Below are 25,880 nucleotides of genomic sequence, written 5' to 3'. Positions count from 1 at the left end.
TGCGGTGTGGGAGCTGGATTTGCAACCGCCAACCTGTGGGTTAGTGGATTTGACCGCTCTCCCAATGATGTTTACGTCGAGAGTGGGATTCAAACCGCCAATCTTCAGGTCTGTGGACAAACACTGAGCTGCTGCTGCCCCTAAATATAACATCGAGCGGGTAAATGAGAAGGGGGAAAAGCTTTTACAAGTCAGTTTAGCTAAATATGTAACACAACACCGCTCTGTGAAACTCTTCTCTTGAGCACAGACCCCATAGACTCCAGTGTCTCATAATGGACAGTGCGTAGATTCGCTGCTTTCACTTGTAGCAGTGTTGTCAACTACAAATCTCTGCTGCCTCTTCCTGTAATTCTCCGCTCATCCTTCTGTTGTGTTTGTCGATCCTCACTATTTTCCTCACATTATTTGTCTTTCTGTTTTTTTCACTCTTCCTCGTTCTCTCTCTACCTGTCTCCAGTCAGTACAAATCTCTCCATCCCTGAATTTGCCTGCTCCGGGCTGTGGATCCTGCTTAAATCTCCCAGCAGACTCCTAACACAAACAAAAATGTATGCTAACCCATCTTCCAGCTTGTACCTGCTCTGCTTATTAAATTCTATTGATTTAGTGACTGCGGGGCTACAATATCCTCTGGCTGCTGTCTTCATTTAAATGCTATTCCTATAGTGTGTTATATCTGCCCTTTGGAGCTCAGACTGGTCCGTGACTATTTTTTGGCTTGATTTAGTTTCATCATGTTTTGCATCAGGTTTTCGTCATTCTCGGCGGATACTCTTGATACCTTCTGGTCTGATGTAGCCCGCAGCAATGAGAGGGGATTTCTTGTTGAGTTGGTTAAGGGCCGATACTGATAATAGCTGGGAAAAACTGTCACTTGTACTTTTTAGACTTTCTTATGATTGGTACATTGCACTAGACATTTCAATCAAAGTCAAAGTGAAATTTGAGCAACAAAGTATTTCATTGGTCAGTCCAACCCGATGGACAATAATTGAGACATAGACATACAGACTGCAGTATACCAGCCATTCCAATTCTCTGCTGCAGCCCCCCTATTAGGGCTGTGCAAAAATGTTTATCGTATCGTGTAATGTGATAATACAGCACTGATATTGTGGGCTGCTGTATCGATATATCGCCCAGAGTATTCTTTGGTATATTTTAGTAAATAATTTTTTTACTTGAGAGGAAAGAAACTTGTTTATGCGATAAATTTTCACTGTTTTGATGATTAAAATGTTTGTGTTTCATATTCACTTTGCACAGGAAGTGGGTTAACGAAGACTTTTATGATCGCAGCCATGATTTAGGCTTTATTCTTTATTGAACTGTATCGAATCGATTTGAAATATATCTTACTGAATCGTGTCGAATTGTAAGATCACTGTATCGAGATATGTATCGTATTGGCAAGTTCTGAATGATACCCAGCCCTACCTCCTATCAATGCAAAAATCACACAGGGCTCCCCTAATAATCATTTACTGATTTTAACCATAAACAGTATAATTAATTCTATTACTAAGACTTATTACTAATATAAGTAATACTTTTACGCTAATCTCTTATATAAGGTTGATGCCAAACTTAATTTTCTTTTTAGAACCACTGCACTATACAATACATAACTTACTCAGATTTAACCCCCCGATAAATAATTCACTCACTTTTGATGGACAGTTTGTCAGTGCATATATTTTGTGTCAGTCATTTTCCTGTCACGAAGCGTCAGGCCACTTAAACCTAAACATTAATGCCTGTCAGCAGTGTCTGTCAAAGTGTTGTGTTTAAAACTCAGTTTTGGTACTTGCTTGGTATTGATACAGATTTTGATACCGCAGTGATGAAAAACATTTGAAGTGCAATTTCCAACATAAAATTGTAGTAAAACTGCATTATGTAGTAGATCAAATAAATTCAAAAAATATTCAGGTAAGATTGAAATATGTGTAATTTATGTTAAGTTTTCAGTACTGACACTTAGTAGTATCTAGTTTAGACACTAGTTTCAACACTAATTTTGGCATGGATTAGTATCGGAGTATTATTATTTTTTATGTATTTATTTTCCGTATGTTTAACTGCACTAATATGTCGATTTACTGTATGTCTACAAAATGATGAGTCTGCTAAAATTCTGTTAGTTCCCATAAATCTTTTAAAGCGTTATCTTAAATCTATTGAAGCCCAGCCCTGGTGTATTATAGTGTGAATAAAGCAGTGCGTTGGTTTCCTGTCAGCTCGATGTTTTTGCCTGTATAAAGATCACCACACTCTCTGTTCATCTTTGGGCGGATGGGAGATGTTTCAGAAACTCGACCATAGGGCAGGTTTCAGTGAAACAGATCTAGAGCAGGACTGATTAAAGCAGTGGTTTCACACTACACTCCCTTTTCAAACCGTTATCTCAGGAAGTTGAACACACGTTTTCAGGTTTTAAAGAAATATTGTACTATTTTCTGGTATTTTTTAGTGTGTTGTTGTTGTTGTTTTTTTTTACACATTTTATCTTGTCCTGGTTTGGTTCTGGTTTTAGCACAGTTTGGTCCTCTTTTAGTCCTGTTTTAGTTCTGGTTGAGTATAGGTTTAGAAACAAATTTTAGACTAGCCCAAGTTTGCTCCCAAGTTGGGGTAAATGTTGGGGTGGTGGTGAAGTACTTAATAATATAAGTGGTCCATTGACTTCTGGTCTAAAACTCAAATTACTTCTCACTTGCCCTTTTAATTCTATTGTTTTATCATTCTATTAAAAGCTGTGATAAAAAAGTAATTTGATAACTGTACCCAAGTGGTATGTGTTAGTAATAACTTAGGGTTAAATTGAAGGGAAAAGAAGTTGCAGCAATAAAATGTGTTGATATTGGCAGCAGTGGCAGTAGCAGTATTTGCAGCGTAATTGTAGTAGTCGTAGTCATCGTAGTCGCCGTAGTAGTAGTAGTAATAGTAGTAGTCGTTCTCATAGGGGCAAGTTTTGATAGCAGCATAGAGCGAATGTAACCACAATAGTAGCAATAGCAGTGGTTTTTAGATGTAGCTTTTATCCTTGGAGTTTACTTTCTTCTATTTGAATAAGATTAATCCACGGGACTTTTCAGTGCATCCATCTTTCTCTTTATCCTTACTTGATTCTTCGCCTCCCTTGCCCTCGCCTCGGAGTCTGCAGCCTCCACAAATGGTAGGAGGAATGCGTTGGCTGGCACTGCTGTCTGTATGATTTAAACTGCACAAGAGAAAATGCACTGCTGAAACTCAGATGAAAGTTAAATGTGGTTGAGGTGTCAAGATTTGTCAGCAATTTGTCAGATTATTTAAGACAACATTTTGGCAGTGTCTAACCCACAATAAAATCATACATGTGTCTTCTAGGTCTCTTTTTGGACAGAACAAGCTTATTAAATTCAGACAGCAATAAATGATGCTTTTGTTGTAGCATTATCTACGATTCTATACCCTCATTCAAAGTCATTCTAAAACTAGTGTAGATTCTGTTTTGTGACCGTGTAGTAGTAGTTGTCCTAGTAGTAGTCCTAGTTGTCTAGTCTAAGGGCCTGTTCACACGACAATGCTTGCGGGTAAAAACGACAAAATATTTTATTGGAAGTGCCTTTTGTTTAGGGAGTGATGGTGTTTTTGGGGCTTAAAAACGCAAAAATCTGAAACCACCCTCCAAAAAGTTGAATATGCTCCGCCGTAGCGTTTCCGTCGACATTGCCCAAGACGCAAAACTCTGGTCAGATCTGCTCACGTTGCATACACGTTTACGTCAAATTCTGGATGCACCAGTTCATCACAAGCGAAACAGATGACTATGGACGAGACCTGGGAGAACCAGTCGATGGTGGGACAATTTTGTGGAAGGAGTAACTGATCAAAATGCGTGACATTAAAATTTCCGTATGTCCAAAGATGCCCTTGTTGCTTTAAGTACAAGCCAATTGAATTCAACACACTTTTGTGTCATTGTATGCAAGCAGATTTCTTCCTGAAAATGCTTGTCTAAACGCTGAATAAAAAGTGAAGACGCGACGCCACTTTTGCGTCTTCTTTTCAGACCATCTTCATATAAACATAGCCTAAAACTAGTGTATTTCTTTTTGAAAATTTTGAACAGTTTTTAAAATTCAGTGTTTTACTGAATAGTTTTAATACTGATTGGTCCCAGTTATTCTATTTTGTGATATTTACAATGGCAATAGCATTCGTAATATTCATAGTGTTCGTAATATTATTCGTAGTAGCATTCATAGTAGTAGTATTCATAGTAGTAGTATTCGTAGTAATATTCGTAGTAGTAATATTAGTAGTAGTATTCATAGTAGTAGTATTCCTTGGCTAGTATTATCAAAATTAACTTTTTCTGAAGAGTTTTGATATTGACTGGTCCAAGAAACACACTCTGTTTCGTGTTGAAAATGGTATTCTATTGTCTGATAAACAAATGTTCTTAATTGTATTTGTTTTATCAAAATTGTTGAGTATTTAGTCTTTTCAGGTGTATGGAAATCGAGGTTTTAGTATCACGAGACCACTATGTTGCTGTTACTCCCAATTATTGTATTTATATTTGTAAATTTAACTGAAAAATTAAAAAAAATGGTGAAATGAACAATGGCAGTCTACACAGACAAGTCACAGATGATACTATCAAAATGAGACTGAAATGTATTCAGGTGAGGCAAATCCACCCAAAAGGATTAAGATTATAATCTGAACATGAGCATCAGTGGGCTAAGTAATGCATGCTGTAGCTAATGGGAGATTTTGCACCCATCAGATTACTGTGTGGCGATGAGGCATGAAGCTAAACACACTTTGGCCTATATTTACATTTAATCTGACTGTTTATGTTTTATTCATACAGTGGATCAGCTGTTTTTTTTCCTCACTAAGCAAAGGATGGATGGCATAATTTGGTGTAGTTTTTTCTTTAAGCAAGTCATCTCTAGTCTAGTCTTGTGCTTTTTGCTGGTTCTCAAATGATTATTAAGAAATGCAAATAATTGCATCATGAATGAAATTGGATCATTAAAAGCCAACATCAATTTTCTATTCACTATTTTTTGAAAGAATAGTGGCATTGTAAGACTTGTATGTATTAAAAAACATTAATTGAGATAATTTCAAGCCTGATATGGGTTTTCTAGAAAATATTCGTCTAAAGCAGTGGTCTCCAATCTTTTTTAGTCCTGGTTTAGTCCTGGTTTTAGACCTGGTTTAGACCTGGTTGAGTCCTGGTTTAGTCCTGGTTTAGACCTGGATTAGACCTGATTTAGACCAGGTTTAGACCTGGTTCAGTCCTGGTTAAATCCTGTTTTAGTCCTCATTTTGATTGTTTTAGACCTGGTTTAGTTGTGGTTTAGTTCTGGTTTTAGTTCTGGTTTAGTCCTAGTTTTAGTTCTAGTTTACTTCTCAGGAGTATGGAAGGGGGGCTTGCGCTTTTGCGGCCCGGGACCAAATGACCCGCGGCCTGGGGTTTGGAGACCCTTGGCATTAAGGATGCCACTATGAACATATAGTAATTTGAGGACACATTATGCAACTACATGAGGGAATCTGCTGTCTACACGGGGATCTTGGCATTCAACTCTATCTTGTCTTTATTAAATTACAAGTGTTCTTGTTGCAAAAGAAATGCACTGAACTCTCAACAACTCTGACCTATAATTTATCAAAGCAATAACATCTCTGTGCAAACAAGCATGTGGTGGACAGGGCTGTGGTTCTTTAGTCGATAGTTTCTGAGGCAACCAAAATTTGTAATAGTTGACTAATCATTTTGATTTAGATTATAAAGATTTATATGAGACAACAGCAGAAAGGAGAATTTAATGAGAAAGTGAGTTGGTATGTTTTCGTATTTATACATAAAAAGGCATCTTAAACTCATGATTTGTTTTTGTAAATTCGTTGTTTCTTAGTACTTAGTATAGTAATCTTAGTATAGTTGTTTTTGCATGAACCCCTGTACAGTTGCAGTCTTGTGAGCGCAGATACATAGTAGTTTTGAGAGCTTTTGCCAGACCCCCTTTCAATTAATCAGAAGGAGACCAAGTCAACCAAGAATTTCTTTCGTCAGCTGCAGCCCTAGTGGCGGATCCTCCACTGGAAACGTTATTGCACATTTAAAACTGTTCAGTAAAGAGATGTTGTCCCTCAAACTCACTGAAAACCATGTCCCAAAATCACTGCCTGTCACTTTTTATTACATTTTATATATTGTGATTTCGGTGACACCTTGAATGCCTCTTTCTGGTGCTCTGTGACTCTCCCTCTGTATTCATTTCACACTGCGACCGCCCTGAAATCACGAAGAACTTTGAGCGGCACTTTTCTGTGATATATATAACTTCTTGGTGGAAAAAAAAAAAAACGTAATAACATTCCTCTCACCTCCACTCTTTGCTTTGAAAGTCTCTCCTTCAAGAGTATTTGGGCGAAGGCTTTTCATTGTTGTGGTTTTTTTGTGACCAGGTGAGCTGCGCTATCTCCAAATGCACAAAGGCTGGAGAATGAAACCTGCGATCGGGCTATACACAGGACAAATTGAAAGCGGTTCCCCCTGGCTGATCCTGCCTCCCTGGCTTTTGTCTGCTCTGCCTATCACACGTCACTGCTTTCTTTGTACGTGTGTGTGTGTGTGTGTGTATGGGAATGCCAAGGTGAGTCCAATAGGCTCTGTATACCATTCACAATCCCTATACCTCCTAATATACAAAAGAGATTAGCCAAGAAGTTATTGTTTTAATCAATATAATACATTTTCTATTATTTAAGAGGGAGTATTATGTTAAATCAAGTCTTTTATGGAGCTTTCTACAATGTTATAAAGTTCTTCCCTCATCAAAAACGTGTCTGAAGAGGTTTTAGATGTCGTTCATCCTTGTTTCGGTCATCTAGCGATCTCTCTTGGGCACTATTCGAACCCTCCATACAGTTAAAATTAAGATTCTGTCCAATGCTCAGCCCACAAGCTTACTTCACCCATGAAACAGCACGACAATTCTCCATAAATATACAAAAGTGTGATATAAAATAACACAACTTCACAAACCTGATGCAGTGTAGTTTCAGTATCTTTCATTAACTAATACACTGCTGTCTAAAGATGTATCCCAAACTCAAGTGTGGAAAGTAACGAATTACATCTACTCATGGTCTAAAATTGAGTTGTTTTTATGAGTAATTTGTTGTAGTTTTTGAAATAGGTAATTTTACTTTTACTCATATACATTTTGACCCAAGCATTACTTCATTATATTGGAACTCACCCTCGTTACTCTGTAAAATCAGACTGATAGAGAAAAAAAAATGAAATGTGAAAAAATACGTCACATTTAATTCAAATACGCCATATTTAATCATAAATAAATGTAATGTCCGATCACCGTGCACCCATAACTTTGTGTTAAATATGTTAAATCACCTAATTCAGCTTTGCGCACATTTGTTTACATTTTACAGAAACCAAACTTAAAACCACATGTATTTTACACGAACGGCAGTTTAAATCCTTGCCTCCCAGCGGTGGTGAATTACTTTGCAGCGCATAGACCTCGACGCAGATCCATAAATCAAAAACGATGGGAAAAAGGCGACGGCGGCAGAGTGCGTTGAGTCGAAGCAGAACTATACTTCGCTCTTTAGTCCTGGTTTAGTAACTATGTAACTTTTACTCAAATTACATTTTAAATTGCCAATACCAGATTTTTAGTTGGTTACTTTTACTTTTACTTGAGTAGGAATTAAGCAAAGTCACTATCATTTTACTTACTTTAAATTTTTCAGTACTTTTTCCACTTCTGCTCATACTAAAGTTCACAGGAGCTGGTTTAGTCTCCAGGCTCTGTAAAACTGCACCCTGTTTGTGAAGAATGTGTCAGAATGAACTGTTAGCATTACCCAGTTAGTCCCTTCGCTCACCGTGATGCTCAACCATGACAGAAAAACAATTGTCTGGGGTAGTCATGGGTAGATGGTTCCACATGGTTTTCAAGCAATATTGTCACTGGATGGTTATATTCTCCGACAGACTGATGTTTCAGTTTTGTCTGTTTTACACCTAGACCTACTATACTAGTGTAATATATTTTCCTGAGAATTATTAGGCATTTTCTAGTCATTTGTAAATAGGTCTGTCATTATAATTACTATACTTGATTTATCGTTCAGTGTATGAAACTGGAACAATAATTTTTGAGGCTCAATATTTATCATGTTTACCGTTTTTTTGCAATAGTGGCGAGATTTTTTGCCATTTTTATGCAGTAATGTAAGAGCTGTAGATGTCTGATATTCATTTGTTGCAGCTTGTTGCAGCCTTTTAATGATACTGTATATTTACAAATGATTTACTGGGATTATCCTGCTTTCTGTCAGTGGAATAAAGTAGTTTCAGCATTTAAGTTTATTACAATATTTCTCTGTAATGATATATCATGCTTCAAAATCGTGACAGACCTACTGTAAACTCATTTACCAAGAGTTTTCATTTTGAACTGGACAGACTAGACAAAAACTGTAATACTCTTAACACATAAATGTAAAATATAATGCAAAATGTAAAATGTATTCAAAAGTAAATGCTCTTGAGCAAACAGCTGTAGCCTTTCATCTCGTCTCCTCGACCTTTCTAGCCCCTTACTTTAAAATTCATGATTCCCAGCTACACACGAAATCGCTTCTTCCACAGCCTGGGCACACACTGACTTAATGTGGCTCTCCTCCACCCTTCTGTTTGGCTTTGTATAAGAATAAACCTGATTTTTGTGGTTGCATTTTTGGTTTACAAGATCTCTGAGTAATTCCCATGAGGTGGTGGGTTGGTGGTAGCACTTTGGCAAGACGACAAAGAATTTTAACTGCTTTTACTGCGCTGCAAAGAAAGATAAACGCTCCGTGCCTTTGATTATTGCCACAGCGTCTTTGGCTAGGCCTAACGCAGATTGTAATTGTGCTAGTTTTGGTTGAATAAGGAATGCCGTAGTCACATAGCTGGAATTAAAAGCACTTTTGGTTTGGACCATGTGCGTAAGAGTTATTACAGTGTAGTGTTTATTATTGGAGAACAGCCATTTGGGGAGTTTAATAGGAGCTTGTGGTGCCTTGGGTTTTACTTATTTATGATTCCACTGAATGAAATGTACCAGTTTTATCTTGCTTGAACGTGGGTTCGTCTGCTAATAATAAACCAAAATGGTAATGGTAATGCTATGAACTTTCAGGCTGAAGTGTACTGATTTATTGTTCCTATAATTGCTCACTTTGTTAAAACCACAGTGTGTAACCTTTTAGCAAAAAGTAAACTATTTTGGTTTATTGCTGAAAAATGTGCTTACTGTGGCTACGTTTATATGATGACGGTCTGAACAGAAGACACAAAGTGACGAACTGGTGCATCCAGAATTTGACAGAGGTAATTGCAGATCCTTCTCTGTTCACTAATAGTATCCATGCATATTCTGTACATTTGGTGGGATGCCTCCTGTAAGTTTATTAGCGCTGCCAGAGCAGTTTGCTGACACATGGAAATGATCTGACATGTTTGTTTCTGTGAACTGTATGTATGTGATGTAAATACATACGTGATGTGAGCAGACCTGACCAGAGTTTTGCATTTTGGACAGTGTAGACGGAAACACTACGGTGGAGCGTATTCAACTTTTTCACTCTGGAGGGTGGTTTCAGATTTTTGCATTTTTAAGCCCCAAAAACGCCATCCCCGTCTAAACGAAAGGCACTTCTGATAAAATATTTTGTTGTTTTTACCCACAAGCATTCTCATGTAAACAGCCCTCTGAGTGGGCTTGAACCTCCACAAACCTGACTCATATTTAGCCTGCTTGTTTCTATGGAAATGCCCCTTCATCTAATATTCCACAGTATGGCATAAAACTCATCTTTCTCCATGGAACTTCCCAGACAAATCTATACCCCCCTTAAAGGTGCAGTATGGAACTTTTCTAACTTATCTGTCTCTTTGGATCTGTCACTGTGTCCTTAGGCAAGACACTTAACCCACATTGCCTTGTTAGAAAGTAGTGTGGGTGTGCGGGCTGAGCATCACCAAGTATGAAGCGAGTTAATAATTCTTTTCCAGGTTTTTTTGTTGCGGAGAAATCCCTTGAAAAACATGCATTCTTATTATAAACAGGGCCACCTCTCCACGGATCTGGTTTGTCATATTGCCCAGCCTGACATTCATGCTAGGACATTCTCTTTACGAGTTAATAAACTCTTAAATAATTGAGCATCCCTAAAAACACGCTGGCGTAGGTCCTGAGGTTCACATGTATGTTAGCGTTAAACCAAATGTAATATTCATGACCTCCGCATCTGGCGTAATGGAAACCAACCGAGCCCCACCAGTTGCCGCTCGGTTACATTATCATATTAATGATATAAATGCCTTTAATTAACGTGGGAGGGGATTATCTGCGGGAATCATTGTCAGATCAATCAGGAAGAAGAAAGGGCAGAGCTAATGAGCCTACAAAGCACATTAACACGCGTTTGAGCGGAAATTTGGCTTGTTATTTAATACAAAATGCCAGCAAGTGCTACAGGGGCAAAAATAAAAATGCCTAATGTTTTCAAATTTAAAGTGAATATGACAGGTTTTCATCTTTTTCTAATTATTGCTTCATTTGGTGGGATAGTGCCCGTGGTGAGTGCTTATCATAGTTTTACATCAGTTAATTGGCACTTTGTGTCAGTTTAAACTATCATTGAACACTATATAGGTGTTACAATATGTCTAAATTGCACTATTGTTATAATAAAACACAAATCATACTGTGCAATTTTGACAGATTTTTGCCCTTGTTAACATTATAGTTGCTAAAGGCCACCACACCCTTTTTTGGTCTTAAACGATTTTTAAATGTGTCAAAAAGCGCACACCACAGACACAAGGAGAAACTTATGAGACTTAAAATCTCCAATCACAAAGACTGCAGTGGGATATGTCTGTGAACCACTGGATATAAAGTTGTAAGTGTGATCACATCAGCTGTTTCCTGTCTACAGTAAAATGACTTGCTTTGAGACTCTTAAGTGTTCAAAAGATCAGAGCACTGCACTTCTAGTTTAGCTACAAGTCAAAACTGTGTTATTATTATTTGTGAAATGTGGTGCAATACTTCAGATACATGGATAGATACATACTTCAGAACTATCTCGCATTTTTACTTTTAAAGAACACCTCAAACTGGATTAATAGCATGGCTTTGTGGACTGAATGTCATTATTTGCAGAATAAATGAGTAGTTGAACCAGTCAAATACACGATAACTAGGGATGCACCGATACCACTTCCATTCCAAAACGAGTATTTGAGTAACCAAATATCTATAATGACACCAGACATGATTTTTTACAGGGGTTTGATTATAGTGATGAAGCAAATTAATTTCATGAGATTTTTATAATATAGCCTACTTTTTCATCTTAGAATACTTATTTGAGAGGTTGTAGTTTGGTAAAAATTCCAATATAGTTTATTTTAAGAAGCACCTGGCTGACTACAAATGCTGTAAATGTGAAATGTCGAAGCAATAGCATATCTAACTTTGATCACTGACTTCAGGTACCTCGGTGCATTTGAATAAGCTGGTATTTGGGACGAAGGCGGACTCAGATGTGTTTTTCACAGGGCCCCAGGGTGTTTGCTTTTCTAAGGAGCTTAAAGATAGTTAGGAGGAAACCCAGTGTAACATGGGATGACAGGAGCTGGCTTCTTGTGGCAGCCTCAGACACAGATATTTGCCTAATCTGTGGCACTGTGGGCTTTCCAGGGACAAGGTCTTATTCAGCAAGATGTAGAGCACCTTCTAGTTGTGATGGATGGCTCAAGGATGGAGACTGCATGCTAAATACTTAGAGAGCGGTGGAAGTTTCTAAGGAACTGTTTGTGGAGTACAGGGTTTTCAATTAATAGGAAAGACTAGTCGTGGACTATTTTGACAAAATATAGCTTCAAGTATCACACAAAATATGAATGTTCTGTAAAATAAAGACTGGCTCATAACCTAAAAGTTGAACAATGATTAAATCGTTATCAAAAAATTATCACCTCTGCCACCATAGTTAAATGAGAATAATATTTTAACCACTGCTACTGCTGCAGCTACAACAGTTACTTCTACTACTACTACTACTACTACTGCTACTGCTGCTGCTGCTGCTGCTGCTGCTGCTGCTACTACCACTACTACTACTAGTACCACTACTATTGGTAGGACTACTACTAGTACTACTGCTACTACTACTACCGCTAGGACTACTGCCACTGTCACTGCTACTACTTCTACTGCTACTATGACTACTTCTACTGCCACCATTACTGCTACTACTACTACTGCTACTGCTACTGCTAGTACTACCACTACTACTACTACTACTACTGCTAGTACTATTAAAACTACTGCTATTACAACTACTGCCAATACTATGACTACTACAACTGCAACCACTATTGTGACTACTACTGTTACTACTTATACTCATATAATTGAAGAATAGTTGATTTTAAATCTAGTATTTAAACTAGTTTTTCTATCATATTAAACATAACATTGTCAAATCTGGTCTCGTTGTAAAATCTGCTTGTCACGTTACATAAGGACTGAGATAACTATGATGAATCGCCGATATTAAGTACAGCTAATTCAACCTCTGACTCTTATTTCAAACTGTCACTGACTAAATTGATATTAACCTTGATTAAAATGTATTTGGTCACATTCCTGGCTGCTTCCTCTGCGTAATGATTTTTTTGTATTATTGATGAGTGAATCTAATCTCTTTAATAATTCACACATTGACTTTGAACCCAAGGTGAGGCAGATTGCAGTCTTTGTCGACCTTGCTCCTGATTGTTCGGTTGTGGTTGTGGTGTGGATGTGGCTCTTAACATGGGAAGCGCTGGTGCGTGTGTTGTAGAACAGGAAGGATATTATGTGTGACAGGTTTGACAGGTCAAATTGGGTCCTAAGGTGGAACTGAATGTAATAATATTAGTCTGAAAGCAGCTCATGGTCAAAGCAAATGTACCTGCACCTGCTCTGAAATTGTTTACCGCAGGGTTGAGGTGCCGATAATTTTAAGTTTTTGTACTCGGATCATATCATTTTGGAATTTGCTTGTTTAAAATAGTTAAATATAGTTTACTTTGTTGCTGTCTAGAGGCTGTATGCAATTCTTATCCAGACTTGAAGAAGTGGATTAAGAGAGTGTGACGTCACCCATAGAGTTAGGCTCCAGTCAAATGAAGCTCATCAAGACTCGGAATTATTGCATTTTTGAGCAATAGAAACTAGGGGTGTGCAAAAATACAGTATCGATATCATGGGCTTCTGTATCAATATATCACCAAGAGTATTTTTTGGTATATTTTACTAAATTATTTTGTTACTGCGCTACAGTTTTGTTGCTTGTTTAGAGGAAGATTAGTTTATGTGACACATTTGACATTTTCACTGTTTTGAGGATTAAAATGGGCATGTTTCATATTCACTTTGCACAAGAAGTGGTTTAACAAAGACTTTTAGTATCACAGCCATGATTTAGCATTGTTTTTATTGAACCGTATTGAATCGATTTGAAATATATCATATCGAATCAAAAGTGCACTGTATGTATCAAGATGTATGTATCGTATCGTGGCCTATGTATTGAGATATGTATCGTATCATGGCCCACGTATCGAGATATGTATCGTATCATGGCCTATGTATCGAGATATGTATTATATCATGGCCTATGTATTGAAATATGTATCGTATCATGACCTATGTATCGAGGTATGTATCGTATCATGGCCTATGTATCGAGATATGTATCGTATCATGACCTATGTATCGAGGTATGTATCGTATCATGACCTATGTATCAAGATATGCATCGTATCATGGCCTTTGTATTGAGGTATGTATTATATCGTGGCCTATGTATCAAGATATGTATCGTATCGGCATTCTTAATGATACCTAGCCCTAATAGAAAGACCCCTAATAAATGCTAGATGGATATTAGGGATGGGCATTCGATGAAATTTTCTTCATCGATTGTCGGAAGAATTAACGATCGATTATCGATTAATCATTAACAAAATAAAATGATCAAAATGATCATTATTATTACTATCTGCACTACTAACCTGCATACATAAATTCAACTTTACGACATATAAACCGTAACGACTCTAGAGCCACATCAATCCGTTTGAGATTATAATGTGTTTAATGCAGTTTTGCGCAACTCTCACAAAAACGAAACTTAAAACCGCATCGCTAATTTGCATAAACTCAGCGAAGATAAAACTACAGCTCTTGTGCGTTGATGCGGTCAACTTCTGTTGGATTAAAAGACATGACTCAGTGGAATACAGGTTAGTGTGACCATATTTGCGTTTGTCAAAACCAGGACACCGTACGGGAGGTGGGAGGTGGGGACTCGTTATTGACATTGCTCAACTCTCACCTGGCAAAACTTTTTCCCACTGGACACCGAAACATATGTGCTGCTTTGTACACTGCACAAGGACTCCCACTTGTCCCGAACGCAACGGAAAGCGTGGAATTTCTTGTACAAATCATCGTTAAATACGCATTTGCGTTGCAGACTGACCGACTGTTTGTGTTTGCTCGCTCCTTCTGAGTGCAAAGAGCTACATGTACGGACCCCTGTTTGGTCACGCTACGCACAGCAACCTACATTCGGTTTGTCGATTAAAATGAACGTAATCAATGAAATTCTTAATGATCAATTATTGATTAATCGATTAATCATGCCCATCCCTAATGGATATATTTAATGTCATACCATGGAACATTCGACAAAGCAATAGCATCTCCATGGAGACAAGTGGGTAGCGGACACTTCAGAGCAGTTGCTACCTCAAAAGGGCACACTTTATTTAGTACAGTCAGTGACACATTTTTACTTATTTATTTATTTTATGAAAACATGTGAAGAGAAGGTTACACACTCCTGCCTCTACAGATGTCACAGCTGCGGGGTACAGACCTTTTGACCCGGCTGTCGGGCTACACCAATTTGGCCTTGTCAAAGTCACTCAAGTCTATATTTGCTCACTTCAAAAACGACTTCTTCGCTATAGACAAATCTCATACATGCCTTAGGAACTGAACGCAGACATTACATAATTTGGTTTTCAGAGATTCACACTATGGGTAAGATTATATATGCTAATTCTTTACACAATGCAGCTAAATTAATGTGAATTTGAATTTGAACAGGTGGATAGGTGAAGCGTATTGATACTTTGCAGCTGATGCCATCAACATTTCCTGGGGGTGTGAAGCTAACTGAAAGCACTACTCTGTTAAAAGCTCTGTTATTCAAGTTACACTTAATCTGAGCTTTATTTTAATACAATCTGACCAAGAACTGACTTGGTTGGAACTGCAACAATTGATCTGATATGAGCGCTTAAACAAATCTGTCACATATACAATTACGTTATTTTTGTTTACTTCCAGCTTTTCCGCACATGCTCAGTGGATGGTAGGCAAAAAGTCAAAAAGTGAGGGGTGCTTGTTTTTGTTGACAGTTGCGCTGCGTATGTCTGTCATGAGATAACTCGTCTTATTTTGAAGTAGGTTTTGCATTTATTTGTTTTGACACGACTTCTTCCTCGAAGTCACTGAATGTTGAGGATCAAAAACGTTACTTTTAAAAGGTAAAACTTGCCGATAACTGTTGATGATGTTGATGTTGACTGTTCATTTTGACTTGTTGATACGGACGCTTTTTGCCTACCAAAATGGCTGTCACCTTTTTGTTAAATCAAACACCTTAATAGGACCATGAACGGTTGCATTGATCACAGGCTCTTGAAAATGTCCTGTTTACATCCATTTTGTATTTTTTCTTGTGTTTTCAGACAGTCTAAAAGCTTTTTGGACTGTGTTTGCTAATGTGTGCATTGTGTCTTCATGGTAACTGCTGAACATTGCGCCATTAGAGTTATATGTAGAACACCCCCAGCGTGATATCACTGCAAAGTATATGACTAAAAAACTCTAGCTTTTAAAACATTGCCCAAAGTAGTGATGTGTTAATGATTTGTGCATTCTTTTAAAACAGAAAATGCTTTTATCGACCATTAAAATATTTATCATGGTTCACTGCCTGAAAAGTTTAGATTTTTAAAGTCTATATTTCTTTGAACAAAAACATCTCTTGCATCCTTATATAGGCTTTATTTGCAGTCTCCTCACTTCTCGAAGTCTTTTCCCACCCTGCTGTCCCTTCACTCTTCCTCCTCCTCCACTTCCTCTGTGTGATGAAGATGAGAGTTGCCCCTTCGTCCCACTGAAGCTCTGGTGACAGTCTACATTAGCGTCACGTCTCTCTGCCTCCTGAGGATTCTAATTCAGCCCAAATCTGCTCCCTGCTCCTCTGCTGTTAAACCTGTCACTCTCCATTCGCTCCTGTTTACCTTCAGACAGCCACACTTTCACTGAGGGCTGCGCTGTTACATATTTATAGTTATTTGCCATTACAAGGAACTTAAGGGTCCTATATTACGCAAAATTGACTCTTGTTCCAGCGGTGAAATCATCCAAATGATTCTAGTGAAGCTGTAGGGAGTTTAAAAATGCAGTGGAGCAATCCCTTTGTTACCACATGACAAGAGTGTTTTCTGTTTGAGAGAAGAACTCAGCCTAAATATGCAGGTTTTGTGTGTCAAACCAGGTATTCTCGTGATGAGGAAACAACATTATAACATAGATCAGAAAATGGCGTAATATGAGACTTTTAATGCTGTCACTAAAGCTAAAAAGTAAATATCGAGCATGTACTAATCACAGATCATAAATCTATATATACTGTATCTCAAAATGCTGATTAAAAATAAAATAAATGTAATAGACTTATATCGTACTCTTTCAAACAAGCGTGTAAACAGTGATATTTCTCCACTTTTGATGGTCATTTTGTTATATTTTCACATTTGTCTGATTCTTAAGCATCAGAAATTTAAAGATACATTTTTGCATATTTCTTATGGATTGCCAAAAACATTGAGAGATTAATTTTTGCCAGTATCGCCCACCCCTAACTCGGGCTAGAGTGTAGCACTGGACACTAATCAGCAAAATTAAAAAACTCATTTAGTCTATTTTAGAAGCTTTAGACTTCACTGTAGGTATATTTTGCTTTTTTTTTTTTTTTAGTTCTGACCCTGTACAAAAAGCAACTTGAACTATGAAAGGTTACTAATATTTCAGACTCATAATACTCAATACAGATTTTCATACCATTATGATAAGTTAACAAAAAATCTGTCTTTATTTACATAATTTAATGTGATTTTCAACATTAAATCATATTACTTACTTTTATATGACCGTGTAGTGTTATATTTGTATAGTTGTCCTGGTAGTCCTGGTCCATACTAGTCCACAGTGGTGTCTACTATGGTCTTATATTAAAGGTTCATTTCTGTCCTGTAATGTCTTTTAGTATCAATACCTGCTCAAATGATTATCTAGTTTTGATACTAGTTTTAGTTTTGATCATTAGTGGCTAATTTCCGATACTTTTGGCAACCTTTATGCCCAGTTTGATGCCACTTGCCATGCTACAACTAATTAGCTTTTTCTGAAATTTTGTAATTTATTTATTTTACTTTATGTACCTCAGCTTTGCCATTCCGGTTGAAAGTTTCTCGTTTGAGTTAAGTAATGTGGTTAAATTGAAATATGCCCCTGCTGAACCCTGCTGGGCCAGTATCACACAGCATAAGTCTCTGTTTGTGTCAGAGAGGATGAGTTTGCTTTTAATGGCTGCATGCTTGGCCAGTGAAGCCTAAAGTTATTATTCACCAGTGCTGTTTAGTCTGTGAGTGTAGCTAGTGTATCCAAAAAATGTTGTATTAGGCTGATTATAGGATTTCCCTGTTTCGTTTTTGCATGCCTGTTTTTTTCCACTTGGCTGCAGCGTCAGTGTGTGGTACCATTGAAATGATTGGAATTTTTAGGAGAATTAATTTCCCAAAACCATGGACCAAAACATCTAATTCCTTTATGATGTTATCATTTGGAAATGCTCCAGATAAGACAGTAAACAGTTTTGACAGTGAGTACAGTGAAAAACTGCGGTTAGATGGTTGTAGACTTCATAATTGTTGTCGCTTTTTGGGAATTTAAAGGCCCTGTATTAGATGGAATTGACTCTTATGAGCGTTTAGTCACGTTGGAATGTTGTTATCTTCTCAGTAACATACCTGAAGTTGTGTTTTGTTTCATTCACTCATGTTTCCTGACTTTGTGGTTTGATTGTTTTATTTGAGAGAAGAACTCAGCCTAAATAAGCAAGAATTCCTTTTAAACATGTGTGAATGTAACAGAACAAAACTCCAGGTACGTCTGTGATGAGGAAACCACATTATAACATAACATAACACATTTTAACATTATAACGTAGATCAGAAAATAATCTAATATGGGCCCTTTAAGTCCTCTGCAAAATAAATGTCTCATACCAAAGATAGCGAACTTGTGCTTTATAAATATACAAACTGGCAGGGCAAATAACGGAATTTTCAACTGAGATCCAATCATTTCTAATTGCCAATGATCCGCTTGTCTTGTTTTTGTAATCAACAGGTCCACAGCCAATCTTCTGTCAGTAAAAGCTTGGGGTTTGGAGCAGAGTTCAAACTTTGGAGGAAGAAATGTGGAACTGTTTGTGTGGCACTGATTAAAACGCTTGATTAAAATGCTCATGAAATCAACATTGAAAAACATGTTTAAAGATGGGATATTATGTAAAATTGAGCTTTCTGTCATGTTATAACGTTATTCTCTCATCAAAAACATGCCTGAAGAGTTTTATATGTTATTCATGCATGTTTGAGTAATCTAGTGATCTCTCCTGGGCCGCATTCAAACTCTCCTTAGGGGTAGCAGAAGGTCCTATCCAAAGATCAGCCCACAAGCCTAGGTCACCCTAGCCTGATTTATGAACCGATTTCACTTCGTGGAAACTGTCTGACCTTGCAGCATTAGGATTCAATCGCTCCACGGTAGACGAGTACTTTTTTATTTAACCAATCGCTGCTATTTGGTCGTGATGTGCGCTTGTGTTTGACGTCATGGCTTCACAGCACGGTCGGCAACTTCCGGGGTTCTTGCAAACCGCCTAGTGTATTCCGATTCCTGACCTTCGCTGGAGAGAAATGAAATTGAGCGGCGGCACTAGGTGGCACCAGCCTGGCTAACGTCACCCATGCTCCCACACAACAATTCACCATAAATATACAAAAGCATGATACAAAACTGTACACAACAACTTTGCAAACCTAATCTGATGTGCAGTAGTGTCAAGAATAGACTCTATACTCGATACCACAATGATAACAAAAGAGGTTTTAGATGTCATCCATGCATGTTTGAGTTTTTTTTTTTTAAAAGCTCAGCCCAGAAGCCTATGTCATCTATTCTCCCACACAGCAATTTTCCATAAATATACAAAAGCATGATACAAAACAATACACTACAACTTCACAAACCTGATGCGATGTGCAGTAGTTTCATTAGCTTGATGTTGTGTTGAGATAGCGCTCTGAATGGGGAGTGACTCAGCACGTATCCACTCTTAAAACAATAGATGGATGAATAGGGGGAAAAAAGCATGATTGTTTGCCGTATCATCCCGCAGTATCTTTATTTAAAAATGTTGCCAAACTTGAGAACCTAATCACAATCCTTGTCAGAAAATAGACTACAAGATATTATTCCCAAATGATCCAACTAGTTTTGGATAATGTTTTTGCAGCTGGGAAAGTCACAGAGATAATTAATTCATTATTCACTTTTTGAAATTGTGTTTGCTCTGATTACTTGTTCTTGGCGAGTGTGAATCCAAGTGTCTGTGTTGTGCAGTTTCCATGTTTGGCGTCGAGTGAATTACCAAGTCAGATGTGTGCTTGTGACAAATCCCTAGCAAGGATTTTTTTTTTTTTTTTTTTTTTTTTTGCATCTGGGAGGAGGATAACAAGAGGTTGGAGAAGGCTTTACTTAACATGCGGACTGAGCGCAGCATTGCCGTCAGCCTGCAGTGTCAAGCTCCTGTGTGATGGCATCAGCAGACTTCATTTCAATGTCAACTTGAAAGCGCGGGCGTATGGATAACTGTGCAGTATAAATGGCTACTTCACTTTCATATAAGAACATAACAGCTCGTTCTTTGTCTATGGTGCGTTCGAGTGCAGATTAGGGCAACCCGTGAATCGCTGTTCTCTGTAACCTTCACTTGACGTACCGGCTTTTCTCTTTCTGTTTAAAAAGGTTTTAAATGCAGCGTAAAGAGACAAAAGTAAATGTCAGCGCAGTTCTTTATTCTGAATGACCTAATGCGTTTTACCAATGCGGAAAATCAAACTGTTATTTTTATATAACATCTGAGGCTTGAAAAGAACAGCCGCTATTCAAAGTAGTAAATGGACTAAGGTAATTTTATAAAATGCAGCTTTAGCTTCTCGGTTTACAAAATGTTCTGTCTTGCCCAAATACAGATAAATTGTATAAGCAAAAGGGATGTAATGATATACAAATCTCACGGTACGATATTATCACGATCTGCATCTCACAGTACGATATTTATTGCGATATTTTGAAGAGGCTGTTGTAATTGTAGATGGGACACTTTTTTTTGCTTTTAAAATACCTTGACAAGATTTTGATGTGAATTATTTCCGTCATAACCCTAAGAATTCAAGTAAAAAAAATATTTCTTTATGTTGTCTGCACTGAAATGAATCATGGGATATGTAGTTTCCGATGTTCGTAAGCTGTTGCTACAATAAAATCTTGCATTTAAGCAAAGGAACTTGTAATTTGATATATTGTGACAGTCGACGCGATATTATTGTGAGACTTATGATGATACGATATCCCGATATTTCGGTTATTGTTACATCCCTAATAAGCAGCTCTTGAGGTCAAAATAATTTCGCTGTGTACCGCCCACATCGAATTATGAAGAGTTTTACTGTCCGAGACTCAGGAATTGCGCAGTTAGCATGCTAGATTTGGTTACTAGATTAGATACTAGAATGTCCTTACAAAATAGTCCTGAAAACTGTTGTTGTACCTGTAATTTAGACTACTGCAAACATGTTCTGAAGTCCATGTAATTCTTAGTTTGTCAGGCCATATTTCAGTCTTCTGTCAAAAGTTAAAAGGCCCACATTATGCTATTTTCATGTTTTAACACAAAACCTGTTTGTTTAATAGGGGTGTTCAAAAATATTTAAGTATCGATATCATTTTGTTAAATTTGATGATACAGTATCAATATCATGGGTTGTTGTATCAATATATCGCCAAGAGTATTTTTTTGGTATATTTTACTCAATTATTTTGTTACAGTGCTACAGTTTTGTTTCTTGTTTAGAGGAAGGAAACTCATTTATGTGACACATTTGACATAGTCACAGTTTTGATGATTAAAATAGGCGTGTTTCATATGAACTTTGCACAAGAAGTGTTTTAACAAAAAACTTTTAGTATCACAGCCATTATTTAGCCTTTATTTTTTGTTGAACTGTATCGAATCAATTTGAAATATATCATATCGAACTGTCAGCTCAATGTTTTGAAATATATATTGTATCGTGGCCTATGTATCGAGGTATGTATCATATCGGCAACTTATTGATGATACCCAGCCCTAATGTTTAAACTGAATTCTTCTTTCAGACAGATTGTTGATATTTTTGGGTTTTTTCTTATTATTTTTTGGCAAGTTATGTCATTTTATTTTACCACAGACTTGCCTATACAGTCCCTTTTTACCACAAGCCATCAAGAGAGCTCCGTAGTCACATTTTGAGCAGTTATCCATTTGCATTGAAGTGATATAATAAGGCTTTATGTGCACTCTTTAGGCACGAATCTATAGCACCTCCTTCATCACCACTCATCTGACGCCAGCAGCCATCACTCCAATTACTCCTATTATGCACAATTCACAAACTAATCCTCAAATACATTTTCAAGAGGGACAATAATGTTTAGAGCTGAAAGGAGTACAAGAAGTGAAGTAGATTAATGCTGCTTTCACAGAGTCTTATGTGAATCTTTATAGGCAGTATAACCAATCATGTTGCCTAATATATCCATCTTCTGACAGGTGCCATGGTAACGAGATGTTATACTCCTGTAGCTGTAGTAAAATGAAAGAAAATGGCAAATTAAATGTCCTGACAGAAACAGCTGCTGTGCTATTGAGATGCGGAAACCGAACAAAAATCCAATCTTAATTCTTTTCTTTCTTCGATGTTGTTGAGGAGACAATTTTGTGGCTCCACTGAAAATGTTCCAAATGTTTCTAGTTCCGTAGTCCTTTTGTTGTGTTTTATCATGCGTGTAGTATCTTTCCACTAATTTGCAGACACCATTATGCAATTGCGCCCTTTGCTAATTGCCGCAGTCATAATTGAGATGAGGAAGCCAAGCAAAAATGCCATTCCCTTTTTCTTAAGACTTGTAAGATAATTTTGCAGCTCTGTTGAAAACTTACCAAATCTTTCTAGTTTCTTAGTCAGTTTATTATATATTATCATGTGTATAGTATCTATAGTAGGGCTGTGTTTTTTTCTATGATTTCAAGTAGATTTGCGATTTCTGTTTTAAAATCAATGTCATCAGCTAAAATTACCTGCTCCTGCTTAACTAATACAACACTCAAATGTATTTCGGAACTACATACATACTGTACACACACATACATACATGGTTGCAGTATTTTTTTTTTACTTTATTACATTAAACGTCACCAGATTTTCTCCCCATCCTGCAAAATGTGTCTTGTCTGTACAGATATATTGTATTTAAGCAACTCTTGAGGTCAAAATAAGACCGCCGTGTTATGTTCTGCATCTAATTATAAAGTGTTTCATTATCCGATGATCAGGAAGATCACATCACCATGCTAGTTTTTGGCTTTACCATTATGGCAAAACTCCGCTCTGGCTTCTGAAAGTTGTGAAGACATTTTTAAGACAGTAAAAGTGTGTGTGTTTTACATTCTTAGCTAATTGCCAGAGTTGAAATTTTGTTTGGACAGCACTTACTCTTGTAGAACTATAGGAACATTTCCCAGTACTGTAGCTGTATTTATTGGTCCAGCGCCCTCAAACTTACCATTGTGTCCACAGACTTTGAACTGCTGTCTCTGGGTGCAGCTCAAAGTGTGTTTAAATTGGTCAGGATTAAATGTAAGCCCTCTCGAGTGGGGGACAGTCTCAGAGCTGTTTGGGTTGTGTTCAGGTAAACTGGACAAGGCCTGCAGGACGAGAAATGAAATGAAAAGCTTTATTTTTTTAGACTGATCCTTCCCAGAGGTGTGTGTCTTGTAGCAGGTTTTCACAGCTTAAATTCCAGTGAAGCAGTAGTTCTTGTCTGCATGTGTGTGTCTCTGTGTGTGTGTGTGTGTACATGTTTGTGATTGTGTGTGCATCAGAAGATGTGAGGTTTGAATACATGAAAAGGCTGCCAACTGTGTGATGCAGTTGTCTACAGCTCTGATGGATAGTTTGTTTTTCATGTTTGGCAATATAACTAGGTGGAGCTTGTGTACTGTATTTTCCGGACTATAAGTCGCAGAAGCCAAAAAATTCGTAACGAAGAAGAAAAGAACATATTTAATCACACTGGACTATAAATCACACTTTTTGGGGGCAATTTATTTTATAAAATCAGAGACAAGGAACCGACATTTCATCTTGAAATTCAAGTTATAGTAAAAACAAGAGAATAGAAAACAACAGGCTGTTAAAGTAACACGTGAACAGTTATTCAGATAACTATAGCACAAACAACAGAACATGACAACTTTACCTCTCTTTAACTCTCCATCTCACTCCAAATCACTAAATCTATTGAATTCTCCATCCTCACTCATCACTTCTGAGCAACTCTGTGACCTCCGGAGATAAACGGAGCATCGCTTCCTCTTCTGCGTAGCTGTCGTCAGATTCAGCATCAGTTCCAGTTAGAATTATTCCGGCCTTTCTGAATCCCAACAGGTTGGTTTTGGTTGTCACTGAAGTCCAGGCTTTGTCCATCCATCCAGTGACTTCCAGGAAAGTTGCATAGTGCACCCTCTCGGTTACCATGAAGCTGCATTCTCCATCCCCGCTTTCCGCCAGTCCCTCACAAGTTTCTCACTCACTCCAAACTTTCTTTCTGCTGCTCGATTACCATTTTCAGCTACATGTTTCACTACTTGCAGCAGGACAGTGGCTCTTTCTGCAGTAGACATGCGCAGTAGAGTGAAGTGACAATGATGCAGGAATAACAGGAGTAGCAGATACTGACACACAAGCCTAAAGCGCCCTGACGTGACTGTCACTGTGAAAATTTTAATATATAAGTTGCACCGGAATATAAGTCACAGGACCACCCAAACCATGAATAAAAGTGTGACTTATAGTCTGAAAAATACAGTAGTTTGATTGTGTATGTTTCTTCAATGAAGCTGGGGTACCCAGCCATCCCTCAGATTATACAAATACAGAATCCCAATTCAGACATGTGTGTCACTGTCAGAATCAAATAGTACAAGAGTGGTCCAAGGTAGCCATCTGGAAAATATTTTTAAAATCAATTTTCAGAGCATTGTCCAGCTGAACTAAACTTTAAACTTTTCCTCCATTTGGAATATTATGTTTTGGGATGCAGAAGGGTCATTTTACATCTGACAGTGCTGGTTTGAGTGAAAACTACTGTATGTACAAATATATCAAAAAGGATTGTGAGATCTTGGGATTAGTTAAGTTGAACTGAGATTCATTTTGTGAAGTTGTGAGCACCAGCTGAATAAGAATACTGAGAAAGTGGAAATATATAGCATCGTCAAATGACACTTGTTTTGATGACTCTTCAGCGAAAAGGATGGACATGAAGGTTTCTCTTTGCCAACATTTTTTTAGTATTTAAAGGTGGTAAATTGTTTCATGTTATATTGCTGACAAAAACAATAAAATAATCTGTGTTATTTTTTATTTTCTGTAAATGCAATCAACCTGGTTTATATCATTATCTGTGTTACTTACATACTCTATTACACCACTGAACCACCACCTGTGTTTTGTGGCTTCTCTGTTGGCTGAGCTGTCAATATGAATTATCTTGATTATAAACTGTGAGGGTCAAACACAGATGTTGTATGCTTCTACTCACATTATTTATTACTCGTGTGTGTTTCGATCGGTGGTCTTCTGAGGCATTATTTCAAAAGGCTCCCTGATTAGATTCCTATAACCATGCACCTGAACCACATAATGCAATTTGTGTCTTTCTAGATCATTTCATACAGTCCGCACTATTGATTCAAGTTTATACAATCGGTTGAGCCAAAGCATTTACGTAAGGCCGTTATGTGTTGTTTTGAGTGCCAAAGATTTTATACACTTTAGACTTTTGTCCACCTACGCTGACTCTTCATTTGTTTGTTTACATATCCGCAACCACAGCTTCACATTACTGTTTTTACAATACAAAAAAATCTACCAGTATTCCAAAAAAAAAAATCATACACGGGTGCAATGTTTGTGCATTTATGTAATTTTTTTCTCGTAGATGGTCCATCATTTGCAAGTTTGTCTCTAGCTCTTGCTCTCTTTGCCTGTAATGTTCCACAGTATTGCATTAAACTCAATGAAGACAAGCAGGAAACCCCACTGGAAGTATTTATGAAGCAATCCTGTAATGTAAAGTTAATGCCACACTTTGGAACATTCCAGGCAATTATACTGTTTATGTCCACCAGATCACGGTGCAGCTTTAATATTATTCAAGAAAACTTTGAAGATTTTGGATACTGCTGAATAAAAATACCTT

The 25,880-nt window shown here is 37.4% G+C and overlaps 1 protein-coding gene across 1 annotated transcript in view; it reads left to right on the top strand.

The window, feature by feature from the left end:
* Window positions 1-25,880, top strand: part of dock4b (dedicator of cytokinesis 4b) — a 279,898-nt gene that overhangs the window by 53,384 nt on the left and 200,634 nt on the right.

Source organism: Boleophthalmus pectinirostris, unplaced genomic scaffold, assembly GCF_026225935.1.
Source record: "Boleophthalmus pectinirostris isolate CB_2022bp ecotype Guang Dong unplaced genomic scaffold, ASM2622593v1 HiC_scaffold_18, whole genome shotgun sequence".
NCBI classification, from domain to species: Eukaryota; Metazoa; Chordata; class Actinopteri; order Gobiiformes; family Gobiidae; genus Boleophthalmus; species Boleophthalmus pectinirostris.
Note: the sequence above shows the minus strand (reverse complement) of the source record. Positions and strands in the feature narration are given on the sequence as shown.